Source organism: Neophocaena asiaeorientalis, unplaced genomic scaffold, assembly GCF_003031525.2.
Source record: "Neophocaena asiaeorientalis asiaeorientalis breed wild unplaced genomic scaffold, Neophocaena_asiaeorientalis_V1.1 scaffold77, whole genome shotgun sequence".
In the NCBI taxonomy this organism is placed as follows: Eukaryota; Metazoa; Chordata; class Mammalia; order Artiodactyla; family Phocoenidae; genus Neophocaena; species Neophocaena asiaeorientalis.
The window spans coordinates 10204875-10217208 of record NW_020174645.1 but is presented as its reverse complement, the minus strand read 5'-3'; the positions used below and the strand labels follow the sequence as shown (position 1 = coordinate 10217208).

General features: G+C 47.7%; 1 protein-coding gene across 1 annotated transcript in view; it reads right to left on the bottom strand.

The window, feature by feature from the left end:
* The window catches only part of NOS1 (nitric oxide synthase 1), a 165895-nt gene extending 155702 nt beyond the window's left edge, over positions 1–10193 (bottom strand). Inside the window, exon 1 of the mRNA XM_024758553.1 lies at positions 10124–10193. The gene's annotated coding sequence lies outside the window, so the exon portion shown is untranslated. The remainder of the gene's footprint in view (positions 1–10123) is intronic.
* Between the last annotated feature and the right edge of the window lie 2141 nt (positions 10194–12334).

The following is a 12334-nucleotide window of genomic DNA, read 5'->3' as shown; positions in this document are numbered from 1 at the left end:
TCTATGACGTAGGCATTATTGCTCCCTATTTCCTCCAGATGAGGAAAACAAGACCAGAGAGATTAAGTAACTTGCCCAGGGTCACACAACCTTGGGGCCAACATTCGAACCCAGGCAGTCTGACTTCAGGGCTCATGTTCTTAGCCACTATGCTGGAAAAATTAGAATATTATAGGTAGAGCTAAAGTCCCCTTTGATAGCCCCATCCCTGACCCTGGTCCCTACCAGCCCTCCCTAGCAATGGGGAAACAAGGGTGGGGCTGAGGGGCTGGCCCAGCTTGAAAGCAGGCAGTAACGAGCTGAGCTGTCTGTAGGAAAGTTTACGATATAATAAAACTAAGTCGGTCTGCTTTTTATTATTACCATGCGCTGTGTCTTCTAACCAAAGTCGGTGACCAGATACCAACTTTGAGAAAGTGTTTCTAAGTTCTAAACCATTGCGGCATTACTGTTAAGTTTTAATAATAAGCTTCAGATTGGCCCATTTTTTATTACTTATTCCTTTAATGAGCATAGTATTTTATGGAAGCTAATTCAGAGAACCCCCAATTATACACTGGCCCCTGACACAGGCAGACTCAGCTACACAGGGCTGTTCTGAAAGTTCAAACGTTCACAACAGTTTGGAATTGTTCAAAGTCACTTTGGGCCCAATTTGTGTCTCCAGCCTCTGAGATAATATCTATTCCTATGTTTAAACAGTAGATTCAGAATAAAGAGTGATTATAGACACTTCTGTCATTCTTTACTTCCATGTGGAGTAGTGTTTGAAATTAATTTGTGTTTAAAATGTAAAATAGTGAAAATGTAAAATAGTGAAATCTCTAGATGTAAAATTTTTGGTTTTTTGTTAAAGACAAATTTTTAGTTTATTCATGATTTATTTTACTGAATTTGAATATATCTTTTACGTTGAAATTTATTCTTTAAAAATGTTTGGTTTAAAAACTAAAGAACAAGGGCTTTCCTGCACCACCAGGGAATGCAGGGGACACAGGTTTGAGCCCTGGTCCGGGAAGATCCCACATGCCACGGAGCGACTAAGCCCGTGTGCCACAACTACTGAGCCCACGTGTCACAACTACTGAGCCCACGTGCCACAACTACTGAAACCCACGCGCCTAGAGCCTGTGCTCCGTAACAAGAGAAGCCACCGCAATGAGAAGCCCGCGCACTGCCACGAAGAGTAGCCCCCACTTGCCGCAACTAGAGAAAGCCTGCACACAGCAACGAAGACCCAATGCAGCCAAAAATAAAATAAAATAAAATAAATAAATGAATTGTATCATTAAACAAATAAATAAAGAAAGAACAAGCCTTGAAGATAATGCTTATTATTACAGAAAATCATTTTGCCCTGTAGAGGTGGGTAGTGTTAAAAAAATGACCCACTCTAGGTATCAAAATCCTCAACGTTCTTGTTCCTAGAGGAATTCTTTGCTGTGAGTTTCGCGTGTATTTTTCCAGACTTGCTTTATACTTATACGTACATATACATGTCGATAATAATGTGATTTTGTATATGTACACACATTTAAATATATGGGAATATTATCACCTTTTGTACCTTGTTCTATAAATTTCTCTCACTCTGCAGGATGTGTTTGAGGTCTTGTCATGTGAATGCTTTTCTTTTCTAGACCAGTTCTTTTTTTTAAATCGCCATATCCATTAAAGAGAACGCATTTTACTCATGCACGTTCCTTTTGACATTTCTTTAGTCTCTTTCCATTTTTTTACTGTTATAAACAATGTGCCCTGGGCTAGAGTTTCTCTAGATGTGAGAAGGTCAGAGGCAAGCGGAGCTCTCAGTTTAAAAGATCCCATCAGGTGCCCTCCTGAAGGCCATCCCAGCCTCTGCAACTTCTGATGGTCCAGGGCTATTTTCACTCTTGCCCTTTCCCCGACGGCCCAGGGCCAGGCGTGGCCCGGGATGCCTTTCTCATCTCAGGTGGCGCCTCCTGCGTGGATCCCGGTGACCCTGTGGTTGTCATAAACCTCGAGCCTTGTGATCTGGGCTATTTAAGTAACCTCCCCTGCCGCATTACACACACACACACACACACACACACACACACACACACACACACACACACACACACTCCTTCCCTTGGTCTCTTCAAGCCAAGGAGAGATTTCCAGCCCCGATCATGTTACTCTGCTCTGTGTTCCCGTGCTGGCAGCTGGGACTGGGGATCCCGAGGGCTGTTCTCATTGCCTGTCTACACCCATAGCTTTTTCCTCTTCCCCCAAACATCCCCCTGGTGTCCCTTGCCCATGCCTGCAAGGGACACCAGGCACGGCTGCCTCTTCTCTTGCCTTTATGTAACTGTCTGCCTCCCCAGCTAGTTTGTGACACGAGGGTAGGGATAGCGTCTTCGTCGCTGGGTCCCCAGAACCTGGCACGAAGCAGGTGCTGGATCATTGGAGAATTAACAATTGATAAATGAAATAATTACAGCCAGTCTGTGTTAGGTCCTTACTCTGTTGGGCACCGTTCTTTATGTGCATTTTCTCATTTAATCCTCGCATGGCCATAGATTAGAAGCTGCTATTATTCCTGTGAGGTAGGCAATTACCCTTATTTTATGGCTGGGAAAACCAAGGCTCAGAGAGCTTAAGTGTGTTGCCCAAGGCCACACAGCAAGTTCCTCCATGGCCAGGACTTAAACTGGGGTGCTGACCTCTGCTGGTGTTACACTCCAGACCCTGCCATCAGACTAGGTCAAGTTCGGGAGTTCAGAGTGGAACAGGTGCCATGTTTGCCTTAGACCACAAGCATCTCTTGCCAGGATTACTGTGGACATCTCCAATCTGGCGTCTTGCCCACTCTTCATTCCCATCCAGCCAGCGTGATCTTCCTGAGGTACAAATCAGAATATATTTGCTTTCTTCCTCTTGTTCAGATTCTTTCCTTGCCTGTGCATTGGCCAAACTGTTGAAGACTCTGCTAGGCCCTCCTTGACCCAGACTTGCTTTTTGTCTCCAGCCTCCACGTCCCAGCCACACCCTGTTGCCTTCTGTTCTGTGGTTGGACCTCCCTCTTCCTCACCCCAGGGTCTTTGCACATGCCGCTCCCTCTGCCTGGAGCTCACTTCCTGCCGTCTCCCTCCCTCTGCTGACTCAACCTGCAAGATCCCAGCTTGGAGAACTCTTCCTCTAAGAAGCCCTTTCCTGGTCTCCCCTAGACTGACATCAGTGCCCCCCATGCCTCAAGCACAGCCCCGATCACATTAGACTGTAATATCCCGCTACAGTTAGGAGCTGTCTGAAAGCTGGGCTGAGATGGTCATCGTCACGGGTCCTGGCACCTAGTACATATTCAATTAATGATCGGTAAATGAGAGTAAAACATGAAACTCCTGGGCCAGGTGGGTGGTGACTGGGTGAGTGAGTTTGGGTGGCTCAGTTCAGCCCCCTCCAACCGCCCAACTCCTAGAAATGCTACTCCAAGCCCTTACTCTCAGGGTCCCAGTGATGGCGGGGCAAAACCCTCTTCCCTCCTCCTTTTCCCAGTTCACAGACTCGACCATGTTATTGCCTCTCCCTGCCCCACAGATGCTGCTGTTTTTCTCATTGGAGGGAGGGTCTGGCCCTTATTATCAAGTTGTAGCCCTGACCTGGGGTTGGCATCACCAAAATCTCTACCCTGGGGACAGCTCTTGTGGACCCGTAGCAGAGGAGAAGGAGGAGAAAGAGGAAGAAAGCCATGATTGGCAGCCGAGGTGGCCCCTGCTGGGAGGCTGAACCCCATCCCATCTTCAGACAGTGATTTCTTCTGTGCCTGATTGGAAGGACCTTCCTCAGGAACTGCCCTGCAGTGGCCCTGGAATAGTAGAAAAAGCCAGTGTTCTATTTGCCAAATGCTGGGAGAAAAGAGCTTCTTGCCCACAGGAGGGACAGAGAGAGGGCCAGGTGGGAGAGAGCACGTCCAGTCCTGGACCTGTCTTGTTTGACCTTCAGAACATCCCTCCAGGATAAGCAGTCCTGGTCCCATGTTATAGATGAAGAATCAGAGGCTCAGGAAACAGCAAACAGCTTATTGTTAAAAGTCAGAAATCCCATTAAAATTTTTTTTCTTAAAAAGAGGAGTGGGGCAAAGATGCTCCAGATGGAGGCTTCTCAAAATCGCAGGTACCGCCAGGCGCCCTGGGGATCTTGCTAAAATGCAGGTGCCCATTCAGCAAGTCTGAGGAAGGGCCTGAAGGTTTGCATTTCTGTCTTATTTATTTATTTTTATGGAAAATTGATGTATAACATCATGCGAGTTTCCGGAGTATGTACTGATTTGATACATTTATATATTGCAATATGATTACCACCAGGTGCATTAGCCAATACCTTCATCACTTGACATAATTATCATTTCTTTTTTGTGGTAGAAACAATTAAGATCTAGCCTTTTAGCAGCTTTGAAGTTTATAACATGGTGTTGTTACTATACAGGTTCCAGACCTCCACGATAAAGTGAGTATTGAGATAAAGCGAGTCACACACATTTTTTTTGGTTTCCCAGCGCATATGAAAGTTACGTTTACACTATATGGTAGCCTATTAAGTAGGCAATAGCATTATGTATCAAAACAATGTACGTACCTTAATTAAAGAAATACCTTATGGCTAGAACAGTGCTAACCATCACCTGGGCCTTCAGTAAGTCATAGTAGTGACAGAAACCACTGATCACAGGTCACCATAACAAATAGAATAATAATGGAAAAGACTGAAACATTATGAGAATTACCAAAATGTGACACAGAGACACAAAAGCGAAAAACGTCGCCGGTAGACTTGCTCGACACAGGGTTGCCACAACCCTTCAATTTGTTAAAAAAACACACTATCTGTGAAGCGCAGTAAAACGAGCTCTGTCTGTAACCATTAGATCCTACATTTCTCACACTCCCGCTGACCACAGTTTGGGAAGGAAAGTGCTCCAGAGTGCTTTTCAAATTTAGCAACGAAACTCCTCTTTTCAAAAGTGCTCTTACGTCCTAAATTTCCTAGGAATGCTGATTGTTCTGATCTTAAGAGCCTTTATAATCTTGTTTAAAAGTCAGTGTAACGAAAAGCAACTGCCTAAAATGAACACGTTTATTGAGAAGTTACTCTGTGCTGGGTCCAGCCAGGCGGGCCTGTGTCCATTACACCTGCACGAGTTTCTCGGGGCTGCCTAACAAATTGCCACAAACTTGGTGGTTTAGGGCAACAGCATTTATTCTCTCTGGAGCATTTATTCTCTCTGGAGCATTTATTCTCTCTAGAGTTTTGGAGGCCAGAAGTCCCGAAACCCTTGATCAGCCCGGCCCACATCCTATGAAGTTTCCAGAGGAGAATTAATTCCATGCCTCTCTCTTTTTGTCTTTTTAAAATGACCATATTTAAGTAAATGTTTTTCTTTTAAAAACATTTTAATTTTGAAATATTCTAGATGCTTATGAAGTTGCAAATCAATTACATGAGGGGTCGTGGGCACCCTTCACCCTTTGGGCGGTTGCCGGCAATCTTCAGTGTTCCTTGGCTTATAAGTGCATTACTCTAAGCTCTGTCTTCGTTTTCACACCCTCTTCTTCTCTGTGTCTCAAATCTCTCCCTTCCCCTTTCTCTTCTAAGGACACTAGTCAATGGATACCAGTCAGGGCCTACTCTAAATCCAGGATGCTTTCATCAAGAAATCCTTAACTTCATTGCACCTGCAAAGACTCTATTTCCAAATGAGATCACAGTCAGGGGTAATGGGGTTAGGGCTCAGACATATCTTTTTTGGGGGGACACTGTTCAACTCTCAGCAAGAGGCGAGGACAGGAAAGAGAATTTAAAGGATCCAACTCAATCCTGAATCCCGCTGATGTGGTTACTGTAGCGGGGTGCTGGGAGGTGCCCAAAAGACCAACCCCACCTTCTCCGGGATCCCTCATAATGGGTCCAGCTCGCACCAACCTTCCTTCCCCCCTCCTGAACCCTCAGTGCTTGATGGCACTGTCTCATTCTCTAGCTATTCCCTACAGAATCTAATAACACCAGCTGGACGACAGGCTCCCGGAGCACTGCGGCTGGGACCTTGGAATAATTTGGTTTCTCACCTAGAACTTCTCTTGGTCCAGAACCAGGTCAGGGAGAACTAGCTTGGCCCCTGTGGGTGCAGCCACGTGCTGAGAAGTTCCTGGGATCAGGTCTGGGGGCTGGGGGGTGGAGTGTGGGTGCATGCCCTCCCACCTGGGGAGCACTCAGCATGTGCACACTTCCAGGGTCAGCAGTCCGTATGGGAGGAGACCGGCCAGATAATGCACCACTGCCCAAAGCCTCCTCCAGATCTGAGCCAAATGCCTCTTCATTTTTTTGGCACTGAGTCGGGGGGCTGCTGGTGACTTTTAGCAGGTAAAGACCCTAGGGAAGTGTCCCTTGTCTGTCTGTCTTTACATTTTCTTTATTCTTTCATGTCCCTGATGTTAAGTAATTAACCATCCCCCTCAGTGAGGCAGACACTGGGATAGATCTGACACCAACCACGGGCTCAGAGAGAGGACGGGCAATGCCAGACCCCATCTCAGGCACGTCCTCTCTTGAAGCCCCAGGGAGTTCTCTCCTCGGAGCTTTCTGGTCTGGTTCCTCTAAAAATGTGCTGGCGATGCCACGTGCCACCTGGGAACGCTGGCTGACCTGACTTCGGGGGGAATGCCAGCACTTGTCTTCTTTCACAGGAAAACTGCAAAGTCCAGCTCAAACTTCCTGATATCCTTTTGGGGTGAACCTCAGTCAAAGCCACCCACAAATTGTCATGAGAGGCTTAGAGACCAGGGCACAAACATTTGTCCTTTGGCCTCTGCAAAGTCCTCTCCAGAGGTGGGAGAGGCAGAGGGCCAAGCCAAGGAAGGGTTCCCCTTCCCCCAACTCCCTCTAGAGTGTTCCCCCAACTCACACTCAGAGGGGCCCTGAGCTGCTGCTGTCCTTGAATTTCTTATTAAATTTTTTCTTTTTTAGTTTGATTTATTTTCTTTTTATTGAAGTATAGTTGACTTACATATGTTAGTTTCTGGTGTGCAGCAAGGTGATTCAATTACATATGTATATATTCTTTCTCCGTGATGGTTTATTACAGGATATTGAATATAGTTCCCTGTGCCGTACGGTAGGACCTTGTTTATCCATTCTCCATATAATAGTTTGCATTCTTATTAAATTTTGAACAAGGGGTCCCACCATTTCGTTTGGCATGGGGCCCTGCAAATCGTATAGTCTGTTCTGATCAGAATCCCTGGAAGTGGGACCCAGGAATCTCCTTTTTCTTTTTAACCAGGTCCCTGGGCGGGGTAGACTGACGCTGAAGTGTGAGAGCTGCAGCTCTAGGGAAGCTAAAGTGGGAGCAGGAAAAGCGGTCTCAATCCCCTCATTTAAAAAGGCAAAATACATCGAACGCCATTTCTTTTCCAAACTCCCAACAGCTTCCCCTTGCCCACCTGTCCCCTGGCACTCAAGTCCCTTGTCCCTGGTCTTCTTCCATAAAGAGGAATCATCCTCCAAATGCCGAAGTACCTCACGCTTCACTTATTTGAAGGAGGGGGAGGGGGAGGGGCAAGTGGAAGACCTGCAACCCAGTTCTGGCGTCAGGCCTGTGTCCTCCACCCTCAGGTCCTGTGCCTTCGATGATAACCACGACCTCTCCCCTCTCTCCTCTCGCCACCTTCTTTCGCCTCATCTGTGCTTCTCTCTTGATCACTTGTCGAAGGGACAGCAGATTCCAAGCCGTTCTCACGCAGTCCTGAGTTGCTATGAAGCCCCCTCTTGTCATGACTGAATTATGCTCCCCAAACCCCACCATCTCCAATTCATAGATTGACGTCCTAACCCCCGGCACCCCAGAATGTGACTTTCTTTGGAAATAGGGTCGTCGCAGATATAATTAGTTAAGATGAGGTCCTACACTGGAGTAGGCGCGGCGATTCAATATGACAGGTGTCCTTATAAGACTAACTCCACGTGAAGAGACAGACAGGCACAGAGGGAAGACGGTGTGAAGACCGGGCAATGCCACTTACCCATCGAGGAGCCCTGAGGCAGCCAGGGCTAAGAGAGGCATGCTACAGATACTCGTCCGCAGCCCTCAGAAGGAGTCCCCCCTGCAGACACCTTGGTCTTGGACCTGTAGCCTCCAGGACTGTGAGACGATACATTTCTATCGTCGAAGCCATCCAGCCTGTGGGCGTTTGTTACGGCGGCCCTCGCAAACTAACACAGCTCTTACTCAAGATGGTGAATACCCCACTGTCCGACTGCACAGTGGATTGCCATGCCCCCTCACATTTCAGAAGTGGGTGCCCAGAGATGTCAATAATACACCTGGTGTCCCCCAGCACTTCCGGGCCTGAGCAACAGTTGGACTCGGGACATTTCCAGGCTGCCTCTTCCCTCCTTTCTGCTTTGATGTGTCTCCCACATTCCGTGGGTGGAGACCGACAGAGGGAGATGACGGCTGGCAAGAGCTCTAACTGGCACGAGCTGGTCATTCAGGGGAACCCCTGTGGATGGCGGCCAAGCCCCTGGGAGGGGCCCAGGACTGAAGCCACCCACTTGAGTGGGTCTTGCGGCCCTCTGTGGGGGAGGACATCACCATCAGGCTGCCAGCCTGGTGCTTCCCTGTTTATCAAAATCATGGGGGAGAAGAACCCGCTACCGTATCCCTTCCAGGAGACAAAGCCGCTGGGCAACCAGTTTCCGATGACTCCATGGCCTACTGGTTGCTCCTCTTATTAGACAGTCTCAGAATTCTAGGAATGACACTGACCATCCGATGACAGGAAAGAATACCCATGTGCTGTCATGAATGGAGCTGCCCTGCTGCTCTGTGTCACTGTGAGAAGAGCAGCCCACATCCTGCCCTGGAAACTTCAGGGGGCTTCGGGAGGGATGGGCTCAGCAAGCAGCCCGCCCAGTGTGCCCCAAGGCTGGGAGCAGAGGGCACTGCAGTCAGGGTGACGGACATCTCCAAGGTCTTACTGGGGCGTCCCGCTGCATCCACTCTGCCGCTGATCTACCCCCACGAGCTCTGGTCCAAAGACCCCATCTTACTATATTTAAGGGCGTGTGTAATAAAATCCTCTCACATTAGGAGCTCGACTGTTAGAATTAAATGGACCCACGTTCAAATCCTGGCTCTGCCACTTACTGAATGATCCTGGGCAACTTCTGTGCCTCAGCGCCTTCATCTGCAAAATGGGGCTTATTATATGTGGGATTGCTTTGTTTGGTCAAAAAAGCGCTAATGCACGTAAAAGGCTTCATGCCATGCTCGGAACGTGGGAAATGTCCAAACGATGGTGGTGGTGGTTGATTTTGTCAATTCACAGATGCTTTAGAGCATTTTCTTGTTTGTCCACAGAGAGGCTCTCAAACTGGATTATCTATGGTTCTTTGGGTTTCCAAAATCTGAGATCACCAAAATGCTAATGGGAGCAACGGCATGGCTTACCCCTTGGCCCTGAGACCAGGAGGCCTGACTCTGGGCCCACAGCCGTGTACAAGCCTTCTGAGATGGCACACGCAGTGCAGGGTGTATGTGTATTTTTCTTCAGAGGTGCCAGCTGTTATCAGATTTGCTAAGGGGTATCCTGTCCACAAAGGGGTCATCTCTGAGAATGGTCTGAGCAGGTTGTCTGTGCCCAAGGGCCGGCAAAAGTGACCCACCATTTACTGAGCCCTACTGTGTGCCAGGCTGACATACGTTATCCCAATACCAACAACTGGGCAAAGTAGGCACCATCACTCCCATTTTTCAGATGAGGAAACAGAGGCTCAGGGAGCTCAATCTGGGAGCCAGGCACTGGGCTCGGCCGCTCGCCTGTCCCACGGCTGGCACCGGCCTGGGATTCCAGCGCAGGACTCTCTGATCCTAAGCTGTGTCCTGCTCTTGGCACTGTGCTGCTTTGGGGAAACCCAGCAAGGTACCCCAGCCAGGAAGTGCCCTTGGCCAGAGCCTCAGCTCAAGCTCCACCCCACGGATCTCACCAGGCATGGAGGCAGCAGAGACCACAGGACAATGGCCCTCAGGTCCACGGAGGCTCCACGTACCCTCCAGGAAGAAAGAGTTCACTTCCCTCTCCGCCTTGGCCCCTGGCCCCTGGCTTACCCACTCTTGGTCCTTCTCTGGCGCTCCGCTGTGTGCTACAGAACCCGGCCAAGCAGTTGTTAAAAGCCTGGGACCTGGAGGCAGGGAGAACTCTGGCTCCGCCCCTTATCAGCTGTGTGACCTGGAGTGACTCAGCCAATTCCCCCGAGCCTCACTTTCTACATTCACACAATGAAGCTAATAGTCCCTGCTTCACAGGACAGGCTATTCTATTTTTCTTGTACTTTCTCCTACCAGGGCCACCCTCTTTCCTTTCTCCATCTCCATCTATTCTCCTATGAACATGAACTCAATAAATGGTAGCAACATTGACTGCTGGTGTTATTGTGTTCTTAACAGCTGAGTACATGTTTACATCCACTGCTTTCCCCACGTTTTAAGCTCCAGGGAGGCAATGATTGTTTATCTCCGCATCCCTAGCACCTACCATAGTTGCTGGGGCATAATATACCATCAGGAAATGTTTGTGCTGAACGATAAACTCAAAGAAAGTTCTGCTTCCACCGTTGCTAGCTAATATCGAAAATTCAGAGCCCCAAAAGCACTTCATAAAAGTACAGTTTCCAGGAAGGTTCACAGACAGTTTTGGGTGAAATATCCACCCTGGGTTACTGGGGAGAGCTGGGGAAAGTAGGGACATGAACTTAACCTCAAGCCTACGCACAATAGGACCAATCAAGTCATCTCATGACACATGTTTTGATGTCTCCATCAATGATGGAGTTTTAGGATGAAAGACATATGAAGATTGTTCCCCGTGATAGTTCTTATCAGGGATTTAACAGTCATCTACCCTCCATCCTGCCAACCGTGAACCTTTTTACCTATTTATGTATCCATCCCATCCTTCCAGTTATCCATCCATCCAGCCATCCAAGCATTCATCTGTCCATCTATTCATCCATTCATCCATCTATCCATCCATCCATTTGTACATCTATTAGTAGATCTATCAACCCATGCACCCATCATAAATGTATTTATCGAACACTTTCTGGCTTCCGGGCACTGGGTTAAACATTGTTGTGACCTAACACTGAATAACCTATGGATTCTACCTTCAAGGAATTTACATTCTAGAGAGAGAGACGAACAAGTAAATAGGTGGTCTCAGTTCAGCATGATATGGGATATGGTGGGGTGTGTATAGTAAGAGTCTGTGGGAGGACACAAGACCTAGGAGGGTCCAGCAAGACTTCCTGGCAGAGGTGATGTCTAAGTTGAGGCAGGAAGGATGGATAGGGTATGCTTTGTGGGGCTTTTGTGGGGAGATGGGCCTTCCATTCAGAATGAACAGCAGGTGAAAAGGCAAGGGCAGGAGGAAGTGTGCTAACCTGGGGGAACAGTAAGTGGTTCTGTCTGGATGGACTATGGATGTGAAGCTGAGAGGAATGAGAGAGTTAGCGAGAGTCCAGGGCCTTGGGTTGAGTTTGGACTTTGTCCCAAGAAACTGGGAAGCCTTGGATGGATGTAAAGAGGCTTGAGTGAAGGGAGAGGCTTTATAAAGTTCTCTCTCACAGGAAATGGATTCCCTTTTTGAATAGGAATGGCACATGGGAAGCAAGTCACCAAACTTGGGAATGATACGAAAAAGACTTCTTCCTTCTGAAATTTGCCATCTCCTTTCTTTCCCAGAGCACAGGACACAGACTTACTGACACCTACTATGTGCCAAGCACTGTGCTGGCATACACGAGAAACCAAGCCAGGTCCCTGCTTTCCAGAAGCTTATCACTATATTGGTAGATAGGACTTGTACATAGAAAGAATCAGTGATAGGCATCGATCAGGCAAGAAAAGGGGGAGAAGAAAGGAAGGTTGAACATCAACACCTCATCTGAAATAGTTGTGGAGTCAAGATACCCCACCTGTGGTTGATGGAATAAGAAATGAAAGTGGAAGGAATTTCTTAAAGTTGCCAAGGTAACCAATGTGGAACTAAAAATAGTGATAGACATATTGGGAGGACAGGGAAGGAAATGTCAATAGATAAGGTCTAAGGTCCGGAAATCAATAAATATCAAGTGTACGTACGGTATTTAGAGATTTGGAGATAACCACAGAGGAAACCGCTAGAAAATGTAAGAGCAGGAGTCCTTGGGAAGCAGGCTAAGAGTAGGAAGGGGCGGGATGGGGAACTGCTTCCCACTGTAAGGCTTTCTCTCTTATGTGATTATTTTTTAACTAGGTGTATGTTCTTAGATAAGAGAT